The sequence below is a fragment of the Myxocyprinus asiaticus genome, chromosome 28 (genome assembly GCF_019703515.2).
Source record: "Myxocyprinus asiaticus isolate MX2 ecotype Aquarium Trade chromosome 28, UBuf_Myxa_2, whole genome shotgun sequence".
Classification (NCBI taxonomy): Eukaryota; Metazoa; Chordata; class Actinopteri; order Cypriniformes; family Catostomidae; genus Myxocyprinus; species Myxocyprinus asiaticus.
Window position 1 is genome coordinate 35,820,001 of NC_059371.1, and position 12,578 is coordinate 35,832,578.

The window sequence follows — 12,578 nt, forward strand, 5'->3', positions numbered from 1 at the left end:
TTCCTAGGCAATCCCAGTTGTGAGCGCGCACCAATTGCGCTCACGCTCCCAGTTTCATTTCGCGTATCAGAGCCGGTGAACATTATTGACGATGGAAAGCTGAGCCATTTTCATTCACAGACCAAAACAATAAACCAGAGGTCATTCAAGAACAGCCAGCAAACGAAAGGATTTTATTCACGCCACATTTGTGGTTCGACGGGGTGAGTATAAACGCGTTATTTTATATCGTATATGTTTTGATGGGCGTGAGATTGAATGGCTGCTGTTTTGAAATAGAGCACAAGATCATTTGTTTAGATCTCAGTCAGGTTAATAGCATAAATGAGAGTCCGTGCCCCTCTGAATACCGTTTTAAATGGATCTTGAGATACTAAATGACTGTGATGTTTTCAGGATGACCGATTGAATCGATTGGTATGATTATCGATTTATGTTGGCGAATATTGCAGGCAGACCGCCGTATTAACGGTGAGTTGATTCAGTTGACTAAAACTACCCAAAGTCCTCTGAAGGACTAGTCTAGATTTGCCCTCGTTTTGAACGTCACACCTGACTGTAGATCCCCTCGTAATATCTCAGTTGTTTCTCCTGGACAGCAATGAGATTAAACCGAGAGCAAACCTGCTTCTCTGATGTTTCTCCTTGGAAAAAAAAGACCCCAGTAATCTCACATGTTTCTCCTCTAGAGTTTCAGAAGAGATCTCAACAATGCTCAGATTTGAGTCTGAAGTTTGAGTTTGAAACGTCAGAAATTCTTATATGAACTGTAATGTCCAATTAAGTTTGAGTTCTTTACTCTTACAGTTGTGTCTGTTGTTATTTTTTTTTTACTAAGGAATTGTTGGAGAAACATCTGAGATTAGGTTGATACTAAGGCCTAGGCCTATCTATCTATCTATCTATCTATCTATCTATCTAACTATATGTCTGTCTGTCTGTCTATCTATCATCTGTCGGTCTGACATCTGCCTGTCTGTCTGTCTATTTATCTATCTGTCTGTCTGTCTCTCTCTCTCTGTTTGTCTGTCTGTCTGTCGTCTGCCTGCCTGCCTGTCTGTCTGTCACTCTCTGTTTGCCTGTCTGTCTATCTGTCTGTCTGTCTATCATCTGTCGTCTGCCTGTCTGTCTATCTATCTCTTTGTCTGTCTGGCTATCTATCTGTCTGTCTGTCGCTCTCTGTTTGTCTGTCTGGCTATCTATCTGTCTGTCTCTCTCCCTCTGTTTGTCTGTCATCTGCCTGTCTGTCTGTCTGTCTGTTGCTCTCTGTTTGCCTGTCTGGCTATCTATCTGTCTGTTTGTCTGTCTCTCTCTCTGTCTGTCTATCTTGTCTGTCTATCTGTCGCTCTCTCTCTGTTTGTCTGTCAGGCTATCTGTCTGTCTGTCTGTCGCGCTCTGTCTGTCTGTCTATATCTATCTATCATCTGTCGGTCTGACATCTGCCTGTCTGTCTGTCTGTCTATTTATCTGCCTGTCTGTCTGTCGCTCACTCTCTGCTTGTCTGTCTGGCTATCTGTCTCTCTCTCTCTCTCTCTCTCTGTTTGTCTGTCTGTCTGTCTGTCTGTCTGTCATCTGCCTGCCTGTCTGTCTGTCGCTCTCTGTTTGCCTGTCTGTCTGTCTATCTATCTATCATCTGTCGGTCTGTCTTCTGCCTGTCTGTCTGTCGCTCTCTGTTTGCCTGTCTGTCTATCTCTCTGTCTGTCTGTTTGTCTGTCTCTCTCTCTCTGTCTGTCTGTCTGTCTGTCTGTCTGTATGTATGTATGTCTGTCTGTCTGTCTGTCTGTCTGTCTGTCTATCTATCTATCAACCACACAGTATTCTGTGCACTTAAAGAGAACTAAAATCTCGCCAGCATTGTTGGTGGTGTCATATGCTTGGGATTATGGTCCTCCCACTCAAGATGACTCAAATCTCTAAATATTGTGTTTGCCATGAGGCGTGAGTCTTTTAATTCCTATTTTTGGACATCCTTAAATTCAAGTAACCAGAATGCCATGCTGTATCTGTTCAATTCCACATGTAATTTCTAGGCTTTCTTGGAAATTCCTAATGGCTGCATAGATGTCTTGGATTGTCATATCTTCAACACCCAATTTTTAATGGCTGATATCGATATCTAGAGATCAGGGTGGCAGATGACCAATATAATGCCAATAAATGTTTCGGTGAACTCATACGAACACTCATTTTACATATTATTTACTCCAAATTCACTAAAATCATATTTATTTTCTGAAGTTGTCAATAGATTATGGGATTGAAACAAAGAAGGAAGAATTACTTTTACACTAAAAATCTGGCACAACCAATTCCAGTCATCTCAAATTGGCAAACAATTGGCAGATTAACTGGCCTGGGCTGCGTTTCCCAAAAGCATCGCAAGCTTAAGTTGATCGTAGAGACCACTGGTGCTTGGCCACCATTAGGCTTGCGATGCTTTTGGGAAACGTAGCCCTGGCCGATGTACAGATCTATAACTTTTGTTTTATTGTGAGAAACACCTTGCATCATATTAGATCTATACGATGCATTAAAGGTTTAAGTGTGTAATTTCTGCACCATTAGTGTCACCAAATGGAATTGCAAAAATATTGACCACTATGAAATGAAATGAAATGTAATATTGCCACTGGGCGCAAAACTGATAGTCCTTCCTCAACCTCAAGACATTGTTACTGTGTCAGGCTATTTGGGATGCTCAAACAAATCTATGTCTGAAAGTTCCACAGTGCCATAGTATTTACACTTTTTGGTAAAAAATCAGCCAACCAATGGCTATAGTTGTCTATGCATATTAAGCTGGGATAGAAGAAAGTACTTTAACACTGAAAAAAAAATACTGTAAATCATAGGCTTGCAGTCATTGAAATCATATCAAGAGAGTTTGTCCATAGAACTAAGCTGTAATTTGTTAGTTTACAACTTCACATCTTGGTAGAATGACTTCGCCCACACATGTCTTTTGAGAGTTTAGTTTTCGCAGCGTCATCATGAAAAAATGCACTTAGGTAAGTGAAAGTGAGCGTGTGGTTTGTACTAACCAAATCGACCCAGGACAGGTTGTGAGTCTACAGTCCCATCAGCCACACACTATCTGCATGTGGCATCATTAACATTTATCACACATGTTAAATGTACTCATTCTCACTTGTCTTAAACGCATGAATGTTATGAGCATTGGTAGTTTTGTCATTTAAAGGGATCATTCATCCAAAAATGATGTACACATTTTTATTTTTGGGTGAACTATTCCTTTCTGGAGAAGTAGACACAACATTGGCTGAATACTCTGCAAAGTGAGGCCCATTGTGGCTGATAAACCAGCCATATTTTTTGTTTATCTTTCTGTTGTCCCTTCTTTGTCCTCTGTAAACTTAAATACGCAAGGACTCCTATTATAGTTCCAATTTTGTCATTGTGCAACCTGGTTATCATGGGCTCTTTCACAGTCGAGTCCTTGCCACAGTATCTCATTGACATTTTTAATGTTAGGGCTTAGTTGAGTAGATTATTATTATTTTTTTCATCAATATCAGTTTGTATCATTTAAGTAGATGTTTTAATACCACAGGTTTAAAGAGCACCTATTATGGTTTTTTGTTTTAAAGGTCTCATACAATAGATTTACATGCATCCAAGGTCAAAAAACACTTTAATTTGCTCATAATTTAAATTGCAGCATTACCTTTTTTTTTCCCAGTGTCAAAAACAACTCGTTCAATGATCCATTCTAAAGGATTCATTCTAAACTCCTCCTTTCAGAGAACCTACTCTGCTCTGATTGGTCAGATGTCCCAGTCTGTTGTGATTGGTCTACCGCTTAGTGTAGTGTTTGAGGGCAGGTCAAAGCTGTTCCCAGGCAGCCAATGAAGACCAGAGCCGGGTTTTTTGTAACCAAATTACGTAGGTTAGTACTGGAAGTAAGTCTGGAATCACTAACGACTCGTTTCAGGTGTTCAGAATCGGTTCTTTCTTTTGGGAGTCAATAACTCCATTTGTCGTGCACTTTGATTTTTGAAACTTTGCAGACTTTTTTACATTCTCAAACAGCTATATAACACACTACATGAAAGGTAATATTTGAAAAACCATAATAGGTGCTCTTTAAGTATTTCTTCAATGTTCCTGTGTTTTAGTGCCATAAATTATAAAGAAATTTTAAAGTATTAGGATGCCTGTATTCTTAGTGCCAGCAAATAGATTTTTAAGTGTTTGTCTGTACAAAACCCACTGCCACACTGCTAGAGTGTTGTGGTTGGTTGCCAGGACATTGCTGTACAGTTGATTAGGTATTCCGGGTGTTGCTAGGGTGTTCTGCATGGTTGCTAGGTGGTTAAAATCTGGCTAAAATCAAAAGATCCCACCTGCAAATCTTAGGCCATGTCCATACAAATCCATTTAAGTTTGAAACCTTTTCAGTATCCTAGCATCATCATTTTCCAAAATGTGTGGTTATGGGGAACATTTTTGAAAATCTTTGTTTTCGGTGCAGGAAAACGGAGCTCCAATGTGGATGAGAGGCATAAACGTAGTAAAATCAATGCATTTTCAATGAAAACAGATTAGAGTGGACTGTGGATGTGGCTTTAATTACAGATTCACAAAAATCTTCCTATGAAAAAATTAAGAAAGTTCTTACACCATGCCTATACTGGATGCAAGCGGCTTGACGCATTGCGTCGCAAATCGCTTGACGCTCCAGCTCACAGCTGATTGTCTGCACAAGTTTTTTTGTTTTTTTTAGAACGTTAATTTCTATGCATCCAGTGTACACACCTTCAAGCCGTTTCGATGTGACGCAACCCCGCTTTTGTCAGGTGTAGATGGTGTGAATTTTAAGAAGTTCAGAAGAAGGAATCTGGCTACAAACGTTGAGAAATCAAATAAGAACCTTTTTAAGTCATTAAGTCATTAAATTATTCTTAAAGTTATAAAATAAGAAAATGGAAGGTTATTGAAAACAGTAGTCAAGTAAAATGTTACGGTAATGAGAATTAAATCTTAAACATCTTATATAGGTTTTTAGTTGTTTACCTGTTTTTATTTTTAACCTGGATCATGCCATGAAAATAGACATAGAAGCTAACATGGCGTTAAAACAAACAAACAAACAAGTATTGAGAATTGGAATTGAAGTGTCCTGAAAATAATGTCACAATGCAAAAAATCTTAATGGTCCTAAATGTAGGCGTTATTTCCTTTATGCAAAATATAATTGAAAATTTGTTTTTAGTAAAAATGTTTTTATTTTTTATCTTTTATTTTTTTCTTTCATTTTGATTTGGGGTTTAAAACGACCAAGACATTTTCTTGACAGGTTTGTGAGAATCACCAATGGGTCCCCCCTCCTTCCATGTAAGACTAGGGGGATTGTACTCCACAGGTGATACAATCGCATACTGTATCTGATTGCTTAGAAAGTGATACCGCACTTCTCCTCAACAAACCATTTGATTTGAGGTATTGTTCATGTAGCACAAATAGTGCAAGACAAGTTACGCACCACAGTTTAGTACTTTGGATAGAAGTTTGTTCAATTCCCTAACCCCAAGTATGAGCAATATTATTAGTGATTCAGCAATAAAGAATTCTCTCATAGGTGCCTGAAAATATCAGCCTTTCATACGCAATATTTGTTATGAGTGAAATTACACACTTGGAGTCTGTAAACAGTACATCACAATTGAACTGCTTTGTCTGTCTTTGTTTTGTTTGTATTGAATTAACGGCTAATAACTTAAAGGTATTCCCTAAATCTGTTGGGGATGTGCTTGAATCCTGTAAGATGTTTATCCTATAGTCACTTAGAGCAATTAGCTAATGCATCCAGTCATCATTTGTGTTTGCCTGTTGTCTCTCTACATTGCCCATGGCTGTTGACTGTCCCTATGAGTGCTTTCATAAGAAAGAACCAAGGCTCTTAATTAGATGTGCTCATAGCAGCATTGAGGGCTCTCAGAGAGGGAACACGGGGCCCGTGAAGTGGCCCCTAATGCCTTTCGGAATGCTGTGAATGCCTCTCATTGAATCCATGGAAGTTAGAGTCGGCTTCAAATGAGATCATTGGGAAAGCAGCTCTTTAAGACGAAATTCCCGTTAATTGGTTGCGTGCCGGTGTAGTGAGGCCTTTGTTCCCCCATCAGTGGGACCCTCTGTCTGTGTAGAGTGATACACTGGGCTTTTGGCTCTGCTATGAATGACGTGTTTGTTTCCATGGACTGGCTTTGAGAATTGGCATGCAATAAAAAGTGGCTTCATCTTTTGAAATGCTATAATCTTGATATGCACCATAGTCAAATTAGATTACTTGAGTCACTTAGTAAGATATTTTTGAGACATTTTTAAATCAGTGTCCATGCTAAAGACAAAGGAACACTTTAATTTTCTTACTCTTAAGATAACGATCACCATATTTTAAAAAATGTGTAGAAATAATTTTTAAGCCTCTAAGAAAGTCTTTTAGAACCGTTTTTTTCCATTGTGATATTATTTTCATGACAGTCAAGCACAGTTTCCACCCTGGTTCTCATTACCATAATGTAAAAATACATCAAATTATTGTTATTTGAAAATAATGAATATTTCATTTTTAAATTTTATGGAAATACATTAGAAAAACATTGCATTAATTTTTCTTACTGATATATCATAAGCCATTACTATATTACACTAATGATAATCACTATTGACAATAATGGGAATTACAAAAAACCTCAAGACATCCAGATGCATTACGGTAATCAGATTTTTTTTTGGGAATGTGTACTTTATTAAAATAGGGTTTATTTTCTTTATGCAAAATGTATTTTTTTATTTTATTTATTTTGGAGTGAAATGTGATTCGGACATGTTTTGTTCAATGTCTGTAAACAGGAAACTCTATCACCTTCTCTTTTATATGTGTGTGTAAACACTTGATATGAGTGCACAATAGACCCTGATGGTGTTGAGTACTTTACACACGATTTAACAAGCGGTCTGTATTGCACATCATCTAGATTGGAAGTGAAATTTGCATTTTAAATGGACACACTATCAGCCTCTCTGGGTTTGGACAATACAGTCGTGATTTGATGTGGCCACCCACAGATCTTGTTAAATTTTTAATGTAGCAGGCGGCTAACTTCTGTCGTTGCATGTAGCTGCCTCTCTATTTTCTGTTGCTTTGTCCCAGTTATGAACCCAATTAGTTCCTGCTAATGCTCAAGGACACTTGCGTGAGTTCGTAAATACCACCTGCATTATTTTAGTGAGAATGTTCATATGATTTCATCCCATCTGAGATACATTCTGACTTCTAATTACAGTGTATATTGTTCAAATACATAAAGTTGCAATGGCAGTGATCTCATTCTTTCTTGTTAATTTTCTATATTAATCTTATAGAGCGCAACAGTGCCCACCCATTTTTTCAGCCTTCTTGATTACAGAATTATTTTTCCCTTTCAATTTTCTTCCATAGAGATTTTATAAAATAATTTATAAGAGTTCTAAGCCATGAACCAAAACAACCAGCTTCTAGGTGAATCACAACACTGCAACCATTGATTTGAAGTAAAAAGGTATTTGAAAATCTGACAAAAAGACAAAGGTACAAGACTGAGTACTTAACGTCTTTAATCAGGGAATGAACTACAATGCATTGTCAATGACTGAATCAAATTAAAAACTATGGATCATGGATAGTGTAGTTCTTCACCAGGAATTAAACTATCAAACATGATTTTTTTTTTTTTGTTTAGTTGAAATAATGCAAACTTATGGCTTCAGCAGAAGCATTTACCGTTGATTAACAACCTGAGAGCTTGCGGTAAGTATGCCCTTACAAAACTTGAGAGTTCACTGCAAATTAAAAGTTGATAAGTTATTGTTAAAAAATATATTCCCCAATGGAAAACATTTATGGGATTTTTATTTCCAAAGCCACACTATTGTGCTCTATTTGTCCTAAAAAAGGATTCGCTTTATTTATGTAAAATACAATATATCTTTTTCATTTTCGGGAACATCTGATGTCATTTGAATGGAGGACATGATGGTGGTCCGTTCAGAGGAACACAGCGCTTCTGTGTCCGCACGGAGTTCAGGGCCACTTCCTGTCAACCCGAGGCAAGGGAGGCCACAGATGCTTCACATCTCTTTTTAATACTCCCTCTGTTCTCGCCTTCAATTTTTTGACAGCAAAACAAGGATGGATGGGATTTTAACGTGACATGGATTATAATTTCCCATTTTTATTGTTAAGTAGGCCTACATGATTATGAAGTGCTCCTCAGCTCATCAGCCATTGATAAGTGTCTCACTGCAACCATCGATTTTTGTTGATAGAAAAGGAGTGGCAAGTCAAAATAGATTATTGTGGTGATCAACATTATGCCATAAATGCTGTCGATTGAGCTTAACTTGTTTTGAACCGGGAATATTCCTTTAAGTGCCCATTCACTCTGTTGTGCCATTTGCATTTAAAATCCATACACACGTCTGCCAAAGTAAGATATTCCTATCATCTTTCATTTTTTCTGTATTCTGCCCATTAACGCTCTTTTATAAACCAATTTTGCAGTAGTATCAGTGTCATCACAAATTACAATAACAAAGTGTAATTGCCGCATATTATGGCCGCATACCGCATGTTAGCGCATTAGCTCTATGAATTCAGAATGTAAACAAGACAAATTACACATTATCTACCGCTTGCATACTACTTTAAATCATCAAGTAGTTAAAACAGTTTCTTTTACTGATCTTGTGTGAATTCTACTCAGAATGAGGCATGAAGTCATTGAAAACACATATTAATGTCATATTAGTTGATGTTTTACATGTAGTCTTGAGCGTCCTCATTTTTAAATGTATTTCAAAACACCTCCAACTGTGGCACAGCTGTTGTTGGAATGTTCACAAACAGTATGTCGTTGCTCAGCTGTTTTTTAACCTCTGAACGAAGAAGAACTTCTCCATAAGTGTGCTGGGGCTTTAAGTGTTCAATTTTGTGTCTCATTTTCTATCATTAAAGGTGATGTATGTAATTTATTTGATGTTGAAATGCTTTCTCCTGTCCCAGTTTAATACACAGAGACAACTTTAAGTAAGCTATTTGTAGGTTAATTTTTGTTTCAAAAGGTTTAAACACTGAGTGCTAACAAAACTTTACTCTGTCTGACCAGGCCGATACATCAACATTGACTCAACCAATGGCATGAGTTTGAGCGGGACTGTCTGATTGTCTGGCCAATGGATGACGAAGGGAGACTAATGGCACAGAAATTACGCATTTCACATTTAAATTCTATTATGCTTGAACTGTATTTGCATTATATATTCGTTATATTCCCAGACAACCGTGCTGTCTAGATAACGGCAATGTATCTGACATTGAAAGAAATCACAGTATACGGTATATTATCCCATATTTATTTCATCTACAGTACTTGGTCAAATAATTGTAACTTCACTTTGTATATTGACTAAAATCACTCATAAAATTAAATTTTTTGGTCAGTATTCAAAGTGAGTGGTTTGTAATGTCTTGGGAAGCACTGGCACAGTTTAGGGGCCATTCAAATTGAATGTATTGTTGCACTAAATAAAACTAGACCCACCACAATGAGTAGAACAGAACGCAGGTGTCTCGACATGTTTTTAAATGTTTTAGTTCTTTTTAATTTGACACACCATCTAAAAACCGCTGCGCTCCTGCTCAAGATGCTGAAAAAACAGCAAGACATGGCTCAACAGACAAAGATGTCTGTCTAGTGCATGCTCGCATAGAAAAAACCATCGGAAAACCACAGACAGACGGGAAAATGCGTTAGATATGAATGACCCATAATAAACATTAAAATAGTCTGTAATAGGGCTGGTTCCTACATCAGGATCCTACCAATTTCACCACATTGTTACCTATCTTGGTGTCATAGTTTCTTAATCAAATGGGTGTTGGATATCAAAAGTCTTGCGTACAAACGCCTATAGCGTGGGAAATAGTGCAAGTCTCAAGTGCGTCTAAACAACTGAGAGAGAAAGAAAGAGAGAGAAAGTTCGCTCTGATTTTTGTAGATTTCAGTTTCTTTGGAGAATTACATTATAAGACACAAGGGAAGACGCTAGTGCTGGGTTCACTCAGTTCACAGTTTTATTAATATTCATTTGTGCATGAATATTAGAGTAGATTTTTGCATAAACTCCCAATCCTGAAAGGTGCGGTGTTTTTTTTGGTTTTTTTTCTCTGTTAAAATACTTTCTCCAAACCCATCTTAATATCCAGAGATAAATATGCTGTAAGTAAGCCAATCATTGGTTGATTTCCCTGAAAAGTGTAAACACTGCAGCTCTGTGGCACTGTCAAAACATTGCGCTCTTTATTTGAGCATCCCAACAATTCCGACGCAGCAATGTTGGCTCATCCAATGACGTGACTTTGGGACTATCTGTTTGTTCGAACCAATAGCAAACAAGGGGATTGTTCGGGGGAAACCTGTTTGACAACAGTGATTATTTTTGCGATACCATTCAGTTATTGTTGTGGTGGAGAAATCACACCCTTCATCTTTAAGGAAAGCGAGCCGTAGCATATAGGATTCTTTTTTAAAAGGAAAGAAAAAAACAAAAATCCCCAACCTCTAATAGTCACATGCTTGTACAACAGACGTTTGCGAATTCAAGCGTGACCACAGAGGCAATCCCCTTTAAATGCATGGATGCTGGCAAAGCTTCATTTTAAAGGAAGTTCTTCCCTCGTGTTGACTGGCAGTGCCATTTGAATATTTAAACAGTAGCGTGAGCAGCAATGGAAATCACTTGGCTGTTTGGTCACTTGTCTGAAGTCTGTTATGGAAATATGGAGGGTGGGAAGCTGTTATGTTTGATAGCCTGGTCTGGATAAATCACGAGTCATCTTTGGGTCATTTGAATGTTGGTTTCTCTTGTTGAAAAAGGAAAAGCATCAAGCTTCAGTCGTTGATTTAGTACTAAATTTCAAGGCCATGTCCTCACTGTACTGTACACAATCCTATGTTTAGGCTATTTTTTTCCCACATTGAGCAAATTGACGTGTCAGGTGTGTTCTTATTTCAGTGTTAAAATACTTTCTTTAATTCTAATTTTATAAAGTCAACTGTAAATAAGCCATTTGCAAAACTTTTTTTTTGTTCGTTTGAGCATCCTGTCCTTTGCAACACAGCAACACTGGCTCAACCAGTGGTCTAAATTTGGGCTGGGACAATTTTTCATCCTACCATAGAGTGTTTAGGAAACCTGTTTGAAAACAGTCATTTATTGTTGCAATTCCACCTTTCAGTGAATGAGTTAGAACTTTTGAGCGAACATCACATCATTAATATTCATTTTGAGAAATTTGTTCAATAATTTTTAAGCAACATATTCCCTTACTGAAAAGATTGAGCAGTCTTTGTTTAGTCAGTCCAGTTCTTCTATTCATGTTTAGAGGAAGTTCAGAGGTGACAGAATGTGGAAGCTGGTCTATTTTCCTAGTGATCAGTAATCAGCTGAATATGAGTCTTTGCTGTGGTGCAGGATGATGCCCTGACTTGTTTTCAAAATACAATCATAGCTGCATCTTCATTGTAGGTTTGAATAGGTGGATATAGAACACAACTGTAGGGTGCCAAAAGTAAAAATCTCATTAGGAATCAATTTATTTTAAAGCTGAAGTGTGTAATTTCTGTGCCACTAGCGCTACCAAACAGAATTCCAAAAATAAATATTGTATTCAATCAGCTTTTCAAATACGCCTCCGTCTGCTGTTGACCGAACAAACCGATAGTCCCGCTCTCTACACACAACACTGGTTAAAGGATGTGTATGTGTAGCGACCTTCAGCCTCCTAGCTCTCTGTTTGATTGAGGACTCCAGTTCAAATAAATAAGGCCGGCATAGAAGTGCATCTATTTTTCGACTACAAACCCTTCAGACATGTTTTGTAAGTTCTGTTTTCTGGTTTGTGTGCAACTGTGTTGTGTGTTCTGTTGTTAATATTGTTGGTGGTCCTGCTGATGCGAAACAAAACAAGTTTTCGGTTGAATGGCCCATGTCGCGAGAGGCTGCAGTGTTTACAGTGTGAGGAAATCAACCTACAAATGGCTTACTTATAGTTGCCTCTATATATTAAGCTAGGATAGAAGAAAGTTTATAAACACTAAAAATGTTACACACTTCACCTTTAAACATAGCATAAACCTTTCAAGACAGAACTACTACAGTTGAAGTCAGAAGTTTACATACACCTAAGACAAATACATATAAAATCAGTTTTTCACAATTCTTGACATTTAGTCATAGAAAATATTCCGTCTTAGGTCAGTTAGGATCACTACTTTATTTTAAGAATATGAAATGTCAGAATAATAGGAGAGAGAATGATTTATTTCAGCTTTTATTCCTTACATTCCCAGTGGGTCAGAAGTTTACATACGCTTTGTTAGTATTTGGTAGCATTGCCTTTAAATTGTTTAACTTGGTTCAAATATTTTGGGCAGCCTTCCACAAGCTTCTCACAATAAGTTGCTGGAATTTTGGCCCATTCCTCCAGACAGAACTGGTGTAACTGAGTCAGGTTT

The 12,578-nt window shown here is 37.5% G+C and overlaps 1 protein-coding gene across 3 annotated transcripts in view; it reads left to right on the forward strand.

Annotated features, from left to right (window-relative positions):
• Nucleotides 1–12,578, forward strand: part of src (v-src avian sarcoma (Schmidt-Ruppin A-2) viral oncogene homolog) — an 80,443-nt gene that overhangs the window by 521 nt on the left and 67,344 nt on the right. For all 3 annotated transcript variants that reach the window (XM_051659605.1, XM_051659603.1, XM_051659606.1), the window contains exon 1: nucleotides 1–203. This exon is cut by the window's left edge. The gene's annotated coding sequence lies outside the window, so the exon portion shown is untranslated. The remainder of the gene's footprint in view (nucleotides 204–12,578) is intronic.